The sequence below is a fragment of the Hemitrygon akajei genome, chromosome 2 (genome assembly GCF_048418815.1).
Source record: "Hemitrygon akajei chromosome 2, sHemAka1.3, whole genome shotgun sequence".
NCBI classification, from domain to species: Eukaryota; Metazoa; Chordata; class Chondrichthyes; order Myliobatiformes; family Dasyatidae; genus Hemitrygon; species Hemitrygon akajei.
Window position 1 is genome coordinate 100,105,226 of NC_133125.1, and position 21,569 is coordinate 100,126,794.

The 21,569-nt window shown below is 39.0% G+C and overlaps 1 protein-coding gene across 2 annotated transcripts in view; it reads left to right on the forward strand.

Moving 5' to 3' along the window:
- The window catches only part of acvr2aa (activin A receptor type 2Aa), a 145,106-nt gene that overhangs the window by 63,958 nt on the left and 59,579 nt on the right, over nucleotides 1–21,569 (forward strand). The gene's annotated exons all lie outside the window — the stretch shown is intronic.

A 21,569-nucleotide genomic window follows, 5' to 3' on the forward strand; every position in this document is an offset into this window, starting at 1 on the left:
GTTTTGCTACAACAAGTGTATGGGACATTGGAAAAAAAGTTGAATTTCCCCATGGGGATGAATAAAGTATCTATCTATCTATCTATCTATCTATCTATCTATCTATCTATCTATCTATCTATCTATCTATCTTTATATCACTTTCTATACTGAAGAGGGAGAGGAGTGTTCTTGTACACAGGAGGGGTGGTAGACCATAGTGATAAGGAATTCAATGGTGATGTGAACAGATGGGCATTCCTAAACTAGCAAATGAAACTCCAGGATTGTATGTTGCCTCCCTGATGCCAGTGAAATAGCTGTAGGTCATCCTGGTGGGGAGGATGAACTAGTTAGGTTGCGATACCTTTGGTATCATTAAAAAACCTAAAACAAAAGTATTGGTGTCCTACTATTTGAATATAGATAGTTGAGCCAGTGGCTCTACTTAATTACGAGATTACATATGTCACCAAAGACTCTTACAAATTGCTATAGGTCAAAAGGTACTCGGCATTCTGACTGGTATGGAGGTTCTAATGCACGGGATTGCAAGAGACTACAGAAGGTTATAGATTGAGCCACCTCCAGCATAGGCATAATCCTCTCTGCCATCATGAATATCTTCTAGAGACAGTCTTGAAAACTCACTGATGGATGAGGCACTGTAAAGGTGGCATCCATCACTGAAGACCCTACTATCAGACGGTATAGGAGCCTGAGATTTGCACTCTGTGAATCCAGAACAACTTCTTCCCCTCTATCATCAGATTTTCTTGGGTCCATGAGCACCACCTCGGTATTTTTCCTTGTACTTTTATTTTTGTGATTCATAGTAATTTTATGTATTTGTCCTGTACTGCTGCTGCAAAATAATAAATTTCATCATTAAGCTGGTGATAATAAATTTTGTTCTAATTCTAAGAAACAACTTTAAAAAGTAGGATCTTAAAGATATTAATCAGGATCACATCAAGGCCATATGCCAGTGGGAACATAACAAATGATGTACAAGATGAATTAATTATACTGCTTAGGAGTAAGGGAAGGGATACAGATCTGAGAGAGATAGAGCTAGTACAAATTGGGCACATTATATCTGAGTGAGACTGAGGCCCAAGTCCTTGTAGGGGCATTTGCTACTGCTATATGAGACAGTTTAAACTGAATGGCAGGAAAGAAAGTCTTGAATTTGGAAGCAGGAAGGGAAAAGCAGACAAATAAAAGATTACTGAGGAAGGCAGCGAACTTGGGTGAGAGGCCAATTGGGCCAGATGCAATAAAAAAATTAGGATTAATATTGTTTTAAAAATTATTCTAAAGGCATTATGCTTTAATGCACAGAGCATTTGCGATAAGATAGATGTACTTCATTCAGCACAGGTAAAGAATAACAGTCACGATATTCTCACTATTGCAAATTTAGAATGAGGAATGATGGGTGCTGAACATTAAGAGGTATTTAGGCAGGATGGGCAAAAGAAAAGAGTGTTGTTATGGAGGAGAAAATCAATGCAGTGCTGAGGAAGGACAGTAGCTTGGAAATTCATCATATGGAATCTGAGCAGGTGAAACCAAGATACAGCAAGGGATATAAAATCCCCCAAATAATTGTGGGAATGCAGGAGATGGAATTAAACAGGAAATTAGAGATACATGCAAGAAGGTTACAATTGTAAACGTGGGTGACTTTATGGAAGTTTAGATTGGCTGAATCAATTCAGTGATAGGGAGGAGCAAATCCTGGTGTGTGTCAGATCTTTTGGACAAATACATTGAGGAATCAGCTGGAGAATAGACTATACTGGACTGGGTATTGTGCAAATGAGAAAGAATTAATTAACAATTCTGTGCATGGTTCTCGAGGGAAGGCCAATCATACGATTAAAGCATTCTTGTTAAGATGGAGGTTGAAGCAGTAGAATTACCGTAGATGTCGGATTATAAGCCGCTACTTTTTTCCCATGCTTTGAACAGCATTGAACATAGCGGCTTATAATAAGGTGCGGCTAATAGAAAGTTTTTTCCCATGCCGCCAAAACATTTTGCCTCGTAACAGTAGAGGCAGTATTGATGAGTAGTTCACAGAGGTCCAATGAAATTGTACGATAAATCAAGCGCACTTCACAAATTATTGTAAATCAGCCATTTGTACTCACCCTCATCAACATGGAAAACACTCGAAGAAAAGCATATGATGCAGCTTTTAAGTTAAAGGCAATCAATCTGGCGGTTGAACAAGGAAATCGAGCTGCTGCGCGTAATCTTGGCATACATGAATCGATGGTGAGACGGTGGAGATTTAATTTGGGACTGCCGCTTCAGGTCAGGAATGGCTCACGTGATATTAGACAGCAGTACAAGGGAGGGAGGGAGCGAAACTGAGGATTCCGCTGCACCGAAACTGCTAGCGATTCAGTAAACAAAAAAAACAGTAAAACTCGTGTGTGAATGGTATCGGGCCAATAAGGACACAAGTGTCCGATGTTACCAAATACCGGTAGGTATAACAAAGTTTAGCCTCACCAAATATGTGTAGCGAGGGTTTGGTTTGGGGGAAAAAGGAGTATAAATAAGAGCAGAATGTAAGGGGAAGGCAAAACGCGTTCTGCAATAAAGCCACGCTGCACTGTAATCCGGTGTTGGTTGTCTCTCTTCCAAAACGAACACAGGGCAGAATTTGAAGCCCAACACGTGTAATATCTTTCTGTGTAAATATCTCATATTACAAGCGGCCGAAAATCCGGTCCGCCGGAAATCCAGTGCGCCGAAAATCCGTTCCGCTGGAAATTCGGTGCGGCCTAAAATCCGAAGCGGCCTGTATAATTTAAAAAATGATTTTATTTCTAAAATTAGAGCCAGCGGCTTTTAATCAGGTGCGCTCTGTAGTCCGGAATCTACGGTAGAAACTGGGGTTCTGAATCTGAACAAAAGATACTACAAGGAGGTGAGGTCCAAATTTATCATGAAAGCAAGAGAGCTTGACATGAGTTTATGGTGGAAAGGTAATGCATAAAACAGGTTGCATGCCCCTTATACAAAAAGCTTGGGCCAGAAGTGTTTCAGATTTTGGATTTTTTTTCTGATTTTGGAATATATAATAAAATAGTTTTGGATCACCATTAATTTCTGACTGAATTTATGTGCTAGCAGTAAGCGGTCTTTGTCTTAGACCTGTTAATCACACAGTAAAAATTATTACACACCATAAATATGATGTCAGCAGGGTAACAAAAGCAGCACAACAGCATCGGGAGAATACCTGAATCAGCTGTTTAACAACAATAAACAACAGGCTCTCAGTAACCATCTACGATGCTGTGTTCTGATTAAAAGGTTATACAGCACACTGTATTTGTATTTTACTTTTTTTAGGTTTTATATAAGGTATTAAAACAATCAGCATGGTAGATTTGTTCTGGTGTTAGATTTTCACCAGCAATGATCTTCACAAATTCATCAATGAATCTCTCTGCTGTTTCCTGACTGGCTGTTTGCTTTCTGAAAAAAAAAATTAAATCATTAAAAATTTAATGATGTGCCTTTTCTTAAACTTCCGCATCCAGCCTGCTGAATATTCATAATTATGATCAGTTTACAGTTGGTCGTGATAGATCTCGGCTTGTTTCATGATCAGCATACCATTTAAGCGGCATCTGTTCATGCCGCTGATGTTCACTCTTTCAATACATGATCGAAATCTTCAATTTTCACTTTATGCAGTACTTTTCTATTTTTCATTAACTTCTGTTTATTACATTTGTAAGGTTACTCCTCAGAAAAGTCTGTGGTGTGCAGAACCTTCCCAGCACCTTGTAGAATTTTGCATTTGTGACTTCATGTCAGTGCTAAAAAAAAAAATTCAGTTTCAGAGGTTTGCAGATTTTGAAATTTCGGAAAAGGTATAATCAATCTGTACTTAAGTAATGCATATTAAATTATAAAAAATATTTAGTGGTCTCTGGCACAAAAATAAGTCATAAAGGAAGCTGTGATAATATTTGATACAAGGGGATGTATAAAATTGTCAGTGAAAGCTGCAAATCTAAGAATTGTAAACAATTTAGAATTCAGCATAGAAGGACAATCAGGAAAGAGTGAAATACAAAAGCAAAGTTGCAAGGGACATTTAAAAAATATAACTGAAAGTTTTTATGAATGTGTGAAGGTAGAATGTTATTGAAAACAAATGTAGTCTCCTCCAGCCAGAAATGGGAGGAAAAATAGGAACACAGAAGTGACAGAACAATATACACTTGTCCTCCTTTATGAAGACAGAACCACAAATAACCTCTGGATGTTTGCAAACCAAGGTTCTAGGGAGGTGGAACTGAAGAAAACCAGTAACAGTAAAGAAACCGTGCTAAGTAAAGTAATTAAGTTAAATGCTAATAAATCCTCGAATCATGATAATCAGGTAGAAATGACCTTGGAATTAGTGGATGCATTAGCAATCAAATTGAAGAATTCTTCAGACCCTGAAGCAGTTCCTTACAGACACAATGGAACTTCACAAATTTATATTGTTACGAACCCCGTAACTGGGTTACTTACCAGCAAAGATAGAGGCGTCCGTTGGAGTCTGGTGATACTACTTTTAACAGTATTTATTAGTAAAAATACACAAAAATAATATCAATGCAAATATACAGATAATATATGTCGTCAATACTAAACCTAAAAGTGCGGGATAATAATAATCAATAAGAAATAAGCTCTATCGTTGTCTAGGGGATAATGAATTGTCCGATGGAAATATGAAGTTCGCTGCAGTTCACACAGGCTGCCGTCGTTTGTTTGTCGCTGTGTTGCAATTGTAGGAGAGAGAGAGATAGAAGAATGGGAACAGTTACCGCTATTGTTTTTGCCAACCTTCCTTTATGATTTCGATCCGTCGGTGTCTCGTTGTTGTGGCCGTTCAAGTAGGACCTCTCCTTTAGCTAAACCGTTCTTCCGTGATGAGCCCGCCACCCAGGCAAAGGAGGACACACACGAGCTCTCACCGGCTTTCGCTATAAAACGCTGTCACTGGATTTCTAGCGTTTCTCCTGGTGTGTCTGAGGGGTGTTCCCCAGACCCCTCTTTTATCCTCACTCACGTGGTCTCAGATGTCAATCATGTTGGGATGATGCAATCCCTCAACCAGACCACTCTGGTTGTCCCGAGAGGTTTCAATGAATAGTACAATACTCAATACACAATTCCTTCTCCAAGAGACAATAGCAGTAATCAGTGGTTCCGTTCCGCTTCTGTTGGGAGACATTCCACCTTGTTGTGTATTCTGCGTTGTCTGTAACAACTGCCTTTGCTGTGATCCTGCGTCTCTCTCTCTCATTTCCTGGGTCTCAGACCCGAAATAATAACGATCTTGCGATTCTCAAAAGGGGGGGGGGCAGGCATTGGCGATTCTGGACCCTTCTGTTCAGCAGATTTGCTCCTCATTCGTAACAATATTTTAAAAAAATCAGGAAGAGAAAAAGTGAGGAATTACAGACAAATAATTCAAACATCACTCGTGGAGAAGATCTTGGAATCTATACAATAACTAAAGTGACAATGTTTGAAAAAATTATACTAAAAGATTAAACTGTCCTTCATTGAAGTAATCATTCACCTTCTTTAGGGTTACTAGGCCAGAATGAATCTGAGCTCTCCTGTAGTTAAGATTGACTGAGAAATGCAGCTCCAACAGACTAATTATGTTTTATTATGTAAATAAAATTTGCAGAAACTATTTAACATGTTGAGTCTACTGGCCAAGGATCATCACATGAAATTGATACCTACAGTTCTCTGGTCTGGATCCAGAGAGCTAATCTCACTTCTCTGAAATATCCTGACCTTCATAGGCATGGCCTGAACAACACCAGGGGTAAATGGCATCTTGAAATCTTTTCGGAGCCAGCAAAGTCCTTTCCCCCTTTTTGCTAATTGTGAAAGCTGTGATGCTTTTAATAATATCTGAATTTTGCTGATGTTACTGAAAAAATTTAAAACCATTAAGCAAAGTAAATAAAAATATTTTAAGTGTATCTTAAAACAAAAATTAAACTAAATAGTTTGGAAGTATTAAACTACAATATTTTAAAAATTAAGATCAAGTATGAGAACAAGTTATCTACTAGGGCACAGTCTTGTTGAATTTAAATTGCTGATAAGTTTCAGTGCTTCATCAAATATTAAAGAATAAAACTATAACTTCATTGGTGATCTGAGAAATTACTGCAGGCATTGAAAGAACAGCTTATTTGCTGCTTTTCCCTCTTCACCTGATAATTGTGAATTTATTAGTAAACAAATGATGATCTAGTTTTTAGTGTATTTTCACCTGAAGAGAACTTGATCCCAGATGAGTCATGTTGATTTATAACCCGAAACATTTGCTAATACATTATCATGTTAAAATAAAAGATGCCTGACCAGAAGCAGTGTATGGATTAGGCTTTTCTAAACCCCGTTGTTCATGTTCCATAGTTGTGTATCAATGACGAGATGATAGCTTGGGAAAATTTTCCTGTTTGAATGATGCAAGTGCATTAAGGATGTCAGTGGCATTCAGGCACTGAATTCCAAACACTTGATTAGATAAAATGTTTGTAATTAGCATATATGCATACTCTGTATATGCTTCAGGCACAGTTACCTATGAAATAGTGATGGAAATATGCTAATTTTCATTAAGTGTTACTTGCGAATGTGCTTTCAGCAGATTCCAGTGCTTGGCAAGCTATTAAAGTTAATATAAATTTCCCTCTGACTAAGTTTCACATATTGCTCTTCAACAAAGTAATTGTATTTGCTGACTATTAGTTACGTTTAACAATAGAATCTTGTGGTATTGGTAGGAAATTTAATGGGAGTAGTAAAATCAGGATTAAACTGTAAACTTCAGATTCTGACACAACAAAAATCAAGCCAATGTGTGTGATCCATCTGTTTAATTCCTTATAAATGATTTTGATTTCAGGAAAGAAGATAAGAATGTGGGTCTGATATCAAACCCAGAAACATAACGCAAGAATACGAGAAGTTCTGAAATGCTAATTAACTAATAAACAACAGTATAGTAGATGCATTTTCAAATTATGAGCTAGGGATTTAGATTTCATGCACATGGAAGTGATTTTGCAAACTAGGGAAGTAAGTGAATAAGTCAGTTTTCAGATGCAAGGAAGCTGTGGATTTACTTGTGCAATAGTCACAACATATTAGTTCTTTGCTTTTAATTTGTTAGACTAACTTTTTAATTGGATTATTCAGTTCTCATTTGGGTGCACCACCCAAGGAAAGATGAACTCTATTTCACATAGTTCTCAGGATACTCTCCCAGAAACGAAAGTGACAGTAGAATTGACAGAGAAAGTGGTCATTATAGCATTTTACATGTGCATCACTGACATTGCTGCTATGCTAGGGACCTCATGCAACTCCCTGTCCTGAGCGCTGCTGCGCTGAGAGCCAAATTGAGGGCCTAGCTCTCTGCTGGCATTACAGCAAAGATAAAACAATTGAAATGTTTTCACTGGATTAAGACTTGCACAGAGTGAATCATCAAGAATGCCTCCCGTGCTATTCCACGCCCTCACTTCGGGAAGTCTGATCACCTAACTGTACTTCTGCTCCCTGAGTACAGGCAGAGACTGAAGACTGCAGCACCAGCAGTGAGGACCAAGAAGGTTTGGACAAGGGAAGCACAGGAGCGCCTACATGACTGCTTTGAATCGGTGGACTGGACTGTATTCAGGGATTCATCTTCCAACCTGGATGAGTATGCTGCAGTTGTTACCAACTTCATTAAAACCTGCGTGGATGAGTGTGTACCCACAGTGACTTACTGTACATTCCCAAACCAAAAGCCGTGGATGAACCAGGAGGTACATCATCTGCGGAACACTAGATCTGTGGCATTCAAGTCTGGCAACCAGGCCTGTACTAGAAAACCAGGTGTGGTTTGCAGAGGACTATTTCAAGGGTGAAGAGACAATTTCAAACAAATTTGGAGGTGACATCGGATGCACGGCAACTCTGGCAGGGTCTGCAAGACATTACTTCCTACAAAGCCAAACCCAATAACATGAATGGCAGCGATGCTTCACTACCAGATGAACTCAACGCGTTCTATGCACACTTTGAAAGGGAGAACACAACTACAGCTGTGAAGATCCCTGCTGCATCTGGTGACCTTGTGATCTCCGTCTCAGAGGCCGATGTTAAGCTGTCTTTAAAGAGACTGAACCTGCGCAAGGAGGAAAGTCCCGATGGAGTATCCAGTAAAGCTCTGAAAACGTGTGCCAACCAACTAGTGGGAGTATTCAAGGACATTTTCAACCTCTCATTGCTATGGGTGGAAGTTCCCACTTGCTTCAAAAAGGCAACAATTATACCCATGCCTAAGAAGAATAATGTGGGCTGCTTAAATGACTATCGCCTGGTAGCACTCACATCAACAGTGATGAAATGCTTTGAGAGATTGGTCATGACTAGACTGAACTTCTGCCTCAGCAAGGACCTGGACCCATTGCAATTTGCCTATTGCCACAATAGGTCAACGGCAAACGCAATCTCAATGGCTCTCCACACAGCTTTAGACTACCTGGACAACACAAACACCTACATCAGGATGTTGTTCATTGACTGTAGCTCAGCATTTAATACCATCATGCAGAACCTGGGCCTCTGTACCTCCCTCTGCAATTGGATCCTCTACTTCCTAACCGGAAGACCAGAATCTCTGTGGATTGGTGATAAGATATTCTCCTCACTGACGATCAACACTGGCGCACCTCAGAGGTGTGTGCTTAGCCCACTGGGCTACTCTCTATATACACATGACTGTGTGGATAAGCATAGCTCAAATACCATCTATAAATTTGCTGATGAGACAACCATTTTTGGTAGAATCGCAAGTGATGACTAGAGGGCATACAGGACTGAGATATGCCAACTAGTGGAGTGGTGCTGCAGCAACAACCTGGCACTCAACGTTAGTAAGATGAAAGAGCTGATTATGGAATTCAGGAAGAGTAAGATGAAGGAACACATACTAATCCTCGGAGGGATCAAAAGTGGAGAGAGTGAGCAGCATCAAGATCTTGGGTGTCAAGATCTCTGAGGATCTAACCTGGTTCCAACATATCAATGTAGTTATAAAGAAGGCAAGACAGCGGCTATACTTCATTAGGAGTTTGAAGAGATTTGGCATGTCAACAAATACACTCCAAAACTTCTATAGTTGTACTCTGGAGAGCATTCTGACAGGTTGCACCACTGTCTGGTATGGAGGGGCGACTGCACGGGATCGAAAGAAGCTGCAGAAGGTTGTAAATCTAGTCAGCTCCATCTTGGGTACTAGCCTACAAAGTACCCAGGACATCTTCGGACCACTGTGTCCATTATTAAGGACCTCCAGCATCCAGGGCATGCCCTTTTCTCACTGTTACCATCAGGTAGGAGATACAGAAGCCTGAAGGCACACACTCAGTGATTCAGGAACAGCTTCTTCCCTACTGCCAATTCCTAAATGGACATTGAATCTTTGGACACGACCTCACTTTAATTTTAATATACAGTATTTCTACTTTTGCATATTTTAAAAAAATATTCAATATATGTAAATAACTTGTTTATTTATTATTATTTTAAAATCCTATTTATTTTTTTTCTCTCTCCGCCAGATTATGTATTGCACTGAACTGCTGCTGCTGAGTTAACAAATTTCACGTCACATGCTAGTGATAATAAACCTGATTCTGATTCTGATGAATGAATTTGCATTCAGTGCCTGTGAGGTTTGGGTGACTGTGACAAGATACAGCTACTTGGAGCTTGGGTGTAAGCATAGGGCTGCTCCCAGAGTGACACAGTGAGTGTGGGCCATTACAAACGATTAGCAGTGGCTGCTCCTTGTGTTGACAGACCAGATGCTAAAGTCTCTGTCATCACCTACTTTTTGATGTGATGGAAACTGCAATGAGATCACTGTTTCACTGCTGTGAAAGTGTGAGTAGAAGCAAGAGCTTGTGCCAGATTCATGGTATGTCTTTTTTAAACTGTAGCAGTCATATTTGGATTTAAGGACCAAATGCACTGCAATCGTGCTCTGCAGGATAGTGCAAAATATATTGGCATTGAAGAAAGTGCAGCAAGGTTCACAAGATCAAGAGGATTTAGCAGAGTTAGGCGACTGAGTGAGTTTCCCAGTTCTGTTTTGGTTTTGAGAAGGCTCAGCATGTTAAATTGAGATATCTGTGCTTTTGGGTGGCCTATGCTGAACTGTTCATTTAAAATGCAAATTAAAGATGCCTTAGGCATGCAGTCACTTGGTATATTACACTAAGCAGTAAGTGACATCAGTTTGAATTGCTCCCTAGAGCATAGAAGATTGAGGGCAGATTTGATAAAGGTGTACAAAATTATGAGGGGTACATATTGGGTAAGTGCAAGCAGGCTTTTTCCACTGAGGTGGGTGAGACTAGAGTTAGAGGTCATCGGTTAAGGGTGAAAGGTGAAATGTTGATGGGGGCATGAGGGGGAATTTCTTCACTGAGAGGGTGGTGAGAGTGTGGAACGAGCTGCCAGTGGGAAGTGGTGGAGAAGTTTAGATAGATACATGGTTGGATAGGAGGAGTATGGAGGACTGTGGTTTGGGTGCAGGTCAATGGGACTAGCAGATTAATAGCTTGGCATGGAGTAGATGGGCCAAAGGGCCTGTTTCTGTGCTGTAGTGTTGTATGATTCTATTAGTGTTTTTTTTCCCATTAGTGCACATGAAATGAAAGGCTGTTTGTTCCAAATTTTGCATTAGGTGTTTGTTTTTCCTGCGACCAAGAATCTTGAATCGTACAATAATGATTAAATGCAATTTAAATCATGTTTCAAATAGTAATCACTATTTTTGAACTAGGAAAAGTAGTGGTATCTTATTATTTGCTTGAGGGCTGTGGGAACACTGGAGATTAGGAAACGCTGTGAGGAATAGGAAACTTGGTACCAGGCTAAATGTCGTAGGTAGCAAATTCGTCTCTCTGTGTCTTGTGTAATGGAATGCTAGAAGACTTTGATACCCTCCCACATCCATTACTTGAGACGTTTTAAACTAAATCTAATTGAGTACTGCTAGTGAAGACTGTCCTGAACTAGGGGAATAATTTCTGGTAAGATTTTATCTGGCATTTTCAAAATTCCAGAACAGAAAATCAGTTGCATTCATAAGTATGTAGTCTATAATCATGTTTTCATAGGGGCGTATACTTCTGAGTGTAGAAGAAGCATTTGCTAAGGATTTCCCCCTTTCTGGTCGGATACCATGCAATGTTTACCAGGTATATCCAGTTGAAAGTCCATTGAACATAACACTTTAGAAATCTGTAGTACGGAAGAAACTCATTTAGCCAATTATGTCTATGTTGAGTGGTGGGGTGGAAGAGATGTGGTTGTTGGCCTTCAGCCTTGAAGTTCAAGGTGTTTAAAAAGTGTTCATAGAACAGTACAGCACATGATGGGCCAATTAGCCCACAATATTGAAAATTATGTTGATATCCTTCTGTATATCATCCATATCCCTCCAATCCTTTCATATTTATGTGTCCATCTAAAAGCCTCTCAAACATCACTAAACTGACTGCTTCCAGTACTAATACAGTAAGCTATTCCAAGCACCCATCACTCTGTTTCTAGAGGAAAAACTAAACATTGCCTCTAACCTGAGAAGAATGTCCTTTGGTTCTGATATTTACTCACTGGGGAACAGATTCTGACTGTCTGATCTATCTATTGCTTTTATAATTTTGAAAACCTCTATCAGGTCTCCCTTTAGCCTCTCTTCCAAGGAGAACAACCCAAGGTTGTCCAACCTGCCTTTGTAACTCAAATCATCTTCCTTAGGCAGCATCCCAGTAAAACTCCTGAGCACGTTCTCCACATCCTTCCTATAATGGGATGACTGGAACTGGATACAATATTCCAAATGCAGGCAGACTAAAGTTTAACTCCAGCATGACTTCCTTATTCTTATAGCAACACTCCCATCAATGGAGGCAAGTATTTACAACCTTCTAGTTGTGTAGCCATTTTTAGTGAACTATGGACCTGGACCTCAAGATCCTTCTGTATCTAAATGATGTTAAGGAGTCTATCATTAACTGTCTACTTTCTCTTTTCATTTGCTCTCCCAAAGTGCAACGCTTAACACATGCCCAGATTATACTCCATCTGCCCACATCTGTAACTGTATATTTTGATTGTCCTTAACACCGTCCACCACTCCACCAATTTTGTTGTCAGCTGCAAACTTGCTCATCCACATTTTCATCCAAATCTTTGATGTACATCACAAACAACAGACCCCGTGCCAGTGTGTGCCTACGGATAGAGGGAGTTTACACAAAAGCTGTTCTCGATACTGGATTGCAGGTGACCTTATTGTACCGGTCATTCTACAACAAATATCTAAAGCATTTGCCCGTAACCCCATTTGACACCCTGCAGATTTGGGGTGTGAGAGCGGGGGTTGAGTTTGGTAAAAGGTATGGGGCAGGTAGAATTAGTAGCTGCCGCCTTCTATGGAGGGAGATGAGCAATTGAGCTTTCGGGCCAAGACTTCCTCAGAAATGGAAATGAAGGGGACAGAAGCCAGAATAAAGTTGTAGATAGGAGCACCGGCCGGTAGGTGATAGGGAAAGGTAGATGTGTGTGGGAGTGGTGATGAAAGGAAATGATGTGACTTGTTAGACGATGATAGATGTAAGATGTAAAGGGCTGAAGAAGAAGGAATCTGATAAGGAGAGGGCAGTAGACCATGGAATAAAGGGAAGGACGTGGGAGCCAGAGGGAGGTGAGCAGATCATGGGGGGGGGGGGAGGAGGGGAAGAAAAAGGATGAGAGCCTCTATAATGAGGGGAAAACAAAGGGGAGGACCTAGAGAAAGGTAACCTTTCATTTCCTTCCATATATACTACCTGACCTGCTGAGTTCCTTCCCAACAGCATTTTGTGTATTGTTCAAGATTTCCGGCATCTGCAGAATCTCATGTGTCTTCTAATCTTTTTACCAGTTTCCTTGTTATATAGGGACAAGGAACAATACGTAGAATAGTTATTGCAGTATTGCTAGAGTTGGATCCCCAGCCGTTAAAAGTGCTTTGCACTAATTGAACCAGAAAAGGAAAACTATAACAAATTATACCTGCATTCCTGTCTATTGTATAGAGATTAGCTCGTCCTAGTTAATCAAGTAACTTGCAGTAGTGGCATATTAGACATAAATCATTATTAAAGACAGCATCTTCTTATATCCTATAAAGGACCAGTTTTCACAGGCTAATTTTTTTCTAAGCAGATAGTACCTGAAGTACTGAACTGGGGCATACTTAAAATATTGAGTTGAAATCCTTCACAAGAGCATTAATCTTTATTTTAAAATTACCGTAGATGTCGGATTATAAGCCGCTACTTTTTTCCCACGCTTTGAACACTGCGGCTTTTACTACGGTGCGGCTAATGCATGTTTTTTTTTCATGCCGCCAAAAACATTTTGCCTCGTGACAGTAGACCAATAAAATTGATGAGTAGTTCACAGAGGTCCAATGAAATTGTACGATAAATCAAGCGCACTTTCACAATTAAATTATTGTAAATCAGTCATTTGTACTCACCCTCATCAACATGGAAAACACTCGAAGAAAAGCATTGTGTTGCCTTTATGGCAGTTATTTAGTTTATAATATTTTCGCTTAGTAATTCATTTGTTAGTATTTTCTAGTTAAAGTTAGAAGTGTTTTAACTATATTTGTTTTCTGTACTACATCCCGGGATGCTATGACGTCACATCCGGTTTCGCCGTGTCTTGTGGGAAATACCGGTTTGTGATAAACGGAAAGGTGGGGGGAGCGCATTAGACCCGCGCAAGAACGCTGCTTTTAAGTTAAAGGCGATCAATAACTTTTCCTGGTAGGCTGCAGTATATATATTTTTTTACCAGTCGTTAGGAGATATTGGAATGTTGTTCGTGCACTGTTCAGTAAAAAAGTATACGCAACGTAATTTGTGTGTTACCGATACGTATGTATATTTAAAAGTAGCCGCGTTACAGGCACGGTTCGAAAAAAAGCATTTGCAATATGTATTTGTTTATGTTACCATATGGATTTAATTAAAAGTTAAAAAATCCTCACGTGTAATATCTTTCTGTGTAAATATCTCATATTACAACGTGGGACACCTGCGTCCTAAAATCCGGTGCGACCTAAAATCCAGTGCGGCTTAAAATCCGGTGCGGCTTGTACAAGTACAAAATTGATTTTCTTTCTAAAATTAGAGCCTGCGGCTTTTAATCAGGTGCGCTCTGTAGTACGGAATCTACGGTATGTTCTCCAATTCACAGTGGAACTTTTGGGCAAGTCAGTTTTGTTCCATAAAAGCTTTACAAGTAACAAGTTGTATGTGAATAAACCAAAAAAAAGTTCATCCAAGCAGTGCCAGAGCAATTAGATTTGTGATGCATGTTTTATGTTACAATCCTATCCTTGATATCAGCAGGTGACATAAGAGTTTAGCATCAATTTCACTTTGTTTAGATGCTAATTGTTAACCACCTCCCACTTTTTAAATGGCTCAGCCATTAGGTTATTTTGCCTTGTTAATGGTTGCTCAATTATTTAGTGTTTGATTAATTTATTTTAATCTATATATAGATTATCTTTGTGCAGAAACAAAATCATTTTGGGCTAAGCATATCTGCAGCTCATATTTTCTGTATTATTTATTATTACATTTTTCTCTTTTTTGTACTTGCACAATTTGTTTTGTGCAGATAAGTTGTCTGTCTTTGTGTGCAGTTTTTCATTGATTCTGTTGTGTTTCTGTTGCTGTGAATGCCTACAAGAAAATGAATTTCTAGGTAGAATATGGTGACATATATGTACTTTGATAATAATTTTACTTTGAGGTATGTCTTGTTGAGTATGCAGTCTTTTAAATTTGGTTATAGCCATCAACCATTGCAAAGATTATGTTAGTTAAACTTCAGATTTGAACATGTGTTTTATAGATTTTATCTGCATCTATGCTTTAGTGCTATGTTTTACAAAGATCACGATTGGTGGCGCATCTCACATTGTTTGAACGACACTGGTTTCCAAAGTTTACTTTTCTACAATATAAAAAATAAGGAACGTGTTTGGAGACTGTCCTTAAACACAAGTGAGTACTAAAATGGGAAAGCATTCTTGATAGTCTATTTTTAATAAATTTGGCAAAAATGGCAGTTGGATAATTGACTTGTACATTTTATCTTTTGTATTTGGTCTTGTCAAAACCATTGTGGCTTGCTTTTAATTCACTGCATCTTTATTGGGAGAGGATTGATTACCTTCTGGCTTACAGCAATGAGTATCTCATGTGAAAGTTGAGAACTGTCTGACAGGAATTTTCAAGTAATAAATGCTCTTTAGGAATTTAACCCCTTCTTTAACCAAATGAGATTTGTAGATTCATTATCTTGTATTTTCCTCTCTTAGGAACATTCTGCAGGTTTGAACATTTCCTTCCTTAGACCTTGCCTCTTAATTTAGTTCATGCCTGCACTCGTTTCGATTCTATTCTTTGAAATCCATTTCTATACAGAAATGTCCTCCTTAAGTCCTAAAAATCACCTTATTCATGGTTTTTAGTCTATACATCTGTTCCATAACTTGATGCAATGATTTTTCATTTGTAGCTTTGCAGTCTCTCGAATGTAATCATTATTAAATAACCCTGCCTTGTTTTATCTGCTCATTCTAATTGTTTTCTATGTTATTTGTTGATTCATTTGTACAGCGCAGAGCAGGCCCTTCTGCCATGCTGCCCAGCAATCCACCTATTTAACCCTAGCCCATTCACAGTGTAATTTACAATAACCAAATAACCTACTAATCAGTGCATCTTTGGAAGGTGGGAGGAAACTGGAGCACCTAGAGGAAACTCATGGGAAAGATGTACAAACTACTGACAGGCAGCATAGGAATTGAACTCTGAACTTCGATGACTTGAGTTGTAATTGCTTTGCGCTAACCACTACACTGTTTTTGCTTTGGTGGTTGAATTAGTACAGAAGACATTAATATTCCTGTATATTGAAAATAGTTGAATTTCGGTATCTGTTGCGAAGCTATATGTCTTTGTTTAATACTGGTTTCAGTAGCACTTGTGCATTAATATTTGCTCTGCCTTATTGATCTTGGCACACAGGATTAGTCATACTCTAAAGTTACAGATGCATCAGCTGAACAAAGCAGCATCAATGAAAATTTTGGGAATGAAATGTTAAGTGTTTTAAACCAGAATGTGGCAGTAAAAACAAATAATAGAAAGGAAGGAAAGGCTTGCAGTTTTATACAGTGTATTCACAGTCTTGTGACATTCCAAATCCCTTGCAGCCAGTGAAATGCTAGATAAAGTGCTATCACTTGAAATGTAGGAACTATAGCGTTGAATCTTTCCACAGCAACTCATAAACAGTGGTACAGTGATGGTCAGGTAGTCTTGGGTGATAATTATTGAGGGATAGTTATGCCTCATTGTCTTGTCCAAAAGCCGGCATTAACATGATGTATTACTTTTTGTGCTCAATTATCTAGAGTGGGTCTTGAATCCACAATCATTATTTCAGATTAACATATTTAACAAGCAATGCAGTTAAGTTTTATCTACTGAGATCTAATTAATACTGACTAATAAATGCTAACATTAAAGTGTTTGGAATCCCATTAAATATCTGGTATAGGATTAGGAATGAAGGGATTTCCTATAGCAGTAACTAAAGGGCAACTGTTCTATTTCCTTCCACAATATGTATTGCCATCTGAGGGTATACAGCCTGAATGATTAATAGAAGCAGATTGAATAATAACTTAGGAAAATTAATTTACTATTTCTCTTGTTGAATTTGCCTTTCAATTTAAGGGAATGTGGGGGATGTGTAAAATTATAACTACAGAGAATGAATGTGGGTTATATTGAACATGTATCAACAAAGTTGGTTCAAAATTTTAAGCATATTCTAGTGGATGTAATTAATCATAAAATATAATCATGACTGTCTGAAAACAATTTCTGTCTGGATGATTTATGCATGCTGCAAGTTGCACAACTTCTAAATGAAAATAAGTTATTGTGCAATATATTGAAAGTTTGGTTGTGTTCCAGTGTTCTGTGACTAGCATCATGATGCTAATTACAGAATGGCTCCCATGCAATTTACATTCTAATGTGATTTTTATTATTTTACAATAATCAATGCAGTTCTGCTTAGGCCCTAGTCCATCTCTTCTGCTGCTGAGCCTATCACTCAATCTTCGTTATCAGTAGATTTGACTGTTTTTAATATAGATTTCCATTTGGTTTCACATATTCATACTCCTTCAATATCTTGAGTTTCTTCAAAGACTCTGGTTCTTGTGACTTGCTGCACCCATATGCTCATGAGCTTGCAAGTTGTATCAAGGTATACTTTGATGCTTTTTAATGCTCATTCTCTTTTCCAGATATCTCTTTGGCCTTCTTCCTCCCTGTTTACTTAATCATGTTCCTCATATTATAGGTTTTGTCATTCCTTCATTTACCTCTTTCTTAGATCTATCTCTTTGATACGTTTGCCCAGAAACCTCATTCTCTAGCACTTAGATTTTAGAATCTAGAACATGGAACAATATAGAGCAGGAGCAGGCTCCTCGGCCCATGATATCATGCTAAACTGGTTAAACTGGTAATTCAATGCATAACTAAATGAATCCCTTCTGCTATGTTATATTTATACCCTTCAATTCTTGAAAGGTCAAGATGGAATGGATATGGAGGGTGTTCCAGTTAGTGTATGAGAAGGCACAGCCTCAGTAGAAGGATGTCCCTTCAGAACAGAGACAAGAAGGAACTGCACCAGCCAGAGGGTGGTGAATCTGGAGTCCACTGCCACAGATGGCTGTGGAGACCAAGTCATTGGGCATAATTAAGGCATAGGTTGATAGCTTCTTGAGTAGCAAGGGCTTCAAAGGTTATGGGGAGAAGGCAAGAGAATGGCATTGAGAGGGAAAGTAAATCGGCCATGATTGAATGGTAGAACAGCTTTGGATGGGCTGAATGGTGTAATTCTGCTCCTATGTCTTATGATCTTATTCTCTGCGCATTCTTAGATGGGCACGTGAGCCTCTTAAAGCCTCAACATCTTCCCCATAATGGGGCATCCAGAATTGAATGCGATACTGCAGACGCAGATTGACCAGAGTTTTATAAAGCTGCAACGTAACTTCCTGATTCTTGAACTCAATGTATTGGATAATATAGGGATGTGTACAGTACACCTTGCCAACCTGTGTTGCCACTCTCAGGGAGCTATGAACTTGAACCCCGAGGTTCTTCTGTACACCAGACTGTTAATGGGTATTGTCATTAACATTTAATCTCACAAAGTGCAACACTTAGCCAGATTAAACTCCACCTGCTATTTTACCACCTATGTTACAACTGGTCTATAACCAGCTATCCTCTGGCAATCTTCTACAACATCAACAGTGCCACCAATAAGTATCATTTGTAAGCTTGCCAACCTACCCATCCACATCCATATCCATATAAAAGTCATTTGTATCATGGCAAAAAGCAGAAGTCGCAATATGGATTCCTGTGAAATACCACTTCTCATAGACCTCCAGCCAGAATAAGTCCCATTGACCACTACCTTCAGCCTTCTATAAGACAGCCAAATCTGTGCCAAAGTAGCCAAGACACTGTGGTTCCAGTGTACCTTGATCTTTTGAATGTTGGGCCTTGACCAGCACCTTACTGAAATCCATGTAGATATGCCTACAGTTCTCCCTTCATCATTCATGGCTTTGGAAAAACTCAATGTAAGTTAGTAAAATCTGACTTGTCCCACATAAAACCATGTTGAGTCCCTAATTAGGCCATGTTTTCCAATGCTTATAAACCCTCTCCAGTACCTTCCGTACAAGTGCCTGTGAGAATCACTGATCTGTAGTTTCCAGAATTATCCCCATTTCCCTCGAATACCGGAACATCATGGACTAGTTGCTAGCCCTTCAGGCTAATTAAGTTTGGAAACTGTGTTTGTTATTTTTTTTATATAGTATTCCTGTGAATTCCTCTAGGCATTTCGCAAATAACAAGCTGTTCTCTCTGAAGTCATCTGAGGGTGGACCATTGGTCCAAGATGTTTTTGTGCTTTGTTTCCCTGTGCTTTACTCTAGAAGCAAATGAAAAAATGTGGCAACTATAGAATGTGTTCATGCTAATTAGAAATTTAAATTATATATGACTTTAGTCCATTCAAAAAAAATTTGCATCAGATATGCAACACAAAACTGGCCTATAGGGTCGACCAGTCCGTCACTACAATAATATTCTGCTTATAATTCCAATCAAACTCAATTAGCATATCGTTCAATTTATTTCTCTTTCATGTGTATAGAGTCTGCCTTAAACATTACTTATTACCTCAACTGCTTCCAGTAATAATAGAAGAGTGCAAAGAAACTACATGATGTGGAGACTCAAAAGATGGGGGTTGGGGTTGGTACATCTGTATAAATTCCTTAAAAATGGATAGCCAAGCATGTAAAATAATCAGAAAGGCTAACAGAATACTAGCACAATGGCTAGAAGAGGTACTGTCTTGTGTGCATTTTGGATATTCTCCCTGTGACTGGATTTCTCCTGGGTGATTATTATCTAAATAGAGATAGGTTCTAAACAAATGAGGTTCAGAGGCATCATGTAGCATAGTGATTAATGCAACACTATTACAGCTTGGTGTCAAGGGTTCAGAGTTTCTTTCTGACAGCATCTTTAAGGAGTTACTACATTCTCCCCGTGGCTGCATGGGTTTCCTCTGGGTGCTCCAGTTTTTCTCCCACAATCCAAAGAAACACTGGTTAGTTGGTTAATTAGTCATTGTGATTGGGCCAGTGTTTAAAAAGTTAAGTTGTTGGGTGGCATGGCTTGTTGGTTTGGAAATAGTTAAGAAAGGTAATAGCACTTTGGCCTTTGTTGTGAAGGTATCGCGTTTAAGAATGGAGAAATTTTGTTACAGTTGTACATGGTTTTGATGAGGCCACACCTGGAATACTCTGCACAAGTTTGGTCCTTTTGGCTAAAAAAACTTGTTTCTACAGTGAGTATGGTTGTCCAATAAAAGAGGCTAATCAGTTTGGGTTTGCATTCCTTGTAGTATAGAGGTTTGAGGGGGTTACCTTGCTTAAGCATACAAGATACTAAGGGAATTTGTTGGGGAAGATGTTGAGATACTGTCACTGATCAAATCACGAAGAATGGAACAAGACTACAGATTAAGGGATTGGTCATTTTAAGCCTGAAGTGTATACACCTATATATTAGAAGGCAAGGCTAGAACAATGGAGCTCAGTTTCAAAATAGAAGTATACCCCTTTAGAACTGAGATGAGGAGAAATTTCTTTAGTGGGTGATGAATCTATGGAATTCATTGCCACAGACAGCTGTGGATGTCAAATCATTGGATATATTTAAAGCAGATCTTGATAGGTTCTTGAATAGTAAGGATATTGAAGTTTACAGGGAGAGGAGGCAGGAGGAAGGGATTGAGGGGGGAAAATCAGCAATGCATTCTCAACAGGTCAAATGGTCTACTTCTACTCCTGTCTTATGGTCTGATGTTTGATTGAAATGGTAGCTGTGAGAGATGGCATGGGCTGGATGGTGGGGATTTTTCATGATAGATGGTACTTTCTCAAGGCAACACCTCATGTAGATACTGCTGCTGGTGGAGAGGATTCTGCCTATCATGGATTGTGCTGGATCCATTATTCTGCTTGGCATCATGTGCTCTTGCACATTTGAATTGCTGTACCAAACCATAACACAACCAATCAGGATACTTTGAACAGTAAGTAATCTATAGAAGTTTGTTGATGATGTGCCCAAACTGTTTAATCCATTAAGAAAGTAAGGATACTCATGCTCCTTTTGGGTAGTGAATATATAAAAGATTGACGATTATGGGAAGAGGCTAGCTGAGACCAGCCATGATCATACAGAGAATGGTGGGTGCGTGGAATGCACTGCCAACCAAGGTAGTAGAGGCGGATACAATAGGGTCTTTTAAGAGACTCTAGAAAATTCTAGAGTAGGTTACATGGTCGGAGCAGCATTATGGTCCGAAGGGCCTGTAATGTTCTGTAGATTTTCTATGTTCTGTATCAAATGGTGGGGCAACCTTTGGGGTCCTGGTGGCCTACTTCTATTTTCTTCAGTGTTTGAAGAAAAGGCCACTTTTTTTTGTCTTTGTTAATTGATAAGTGAAATTGCTTGTACTTGTCTGGACTTGATCACAACCACTGTAAATAAACACAAAATACCTGAATTTGTTGTCTGAACTGCATGATTTACTGCCTACAGCCCACCATTAGCACTTGGGACCCTGCTGAATTTCTGTGGTAAATTATGATGGGTTTTGTTGAAAGATCATCAACCTGTAATGTTAACTCTTTTTCTCTGCAATTATATTCTGCCTGCTTTTAGCATTTCCAGCTGTTTTTCCTGCCTTGTTTCATTACAAAGTTC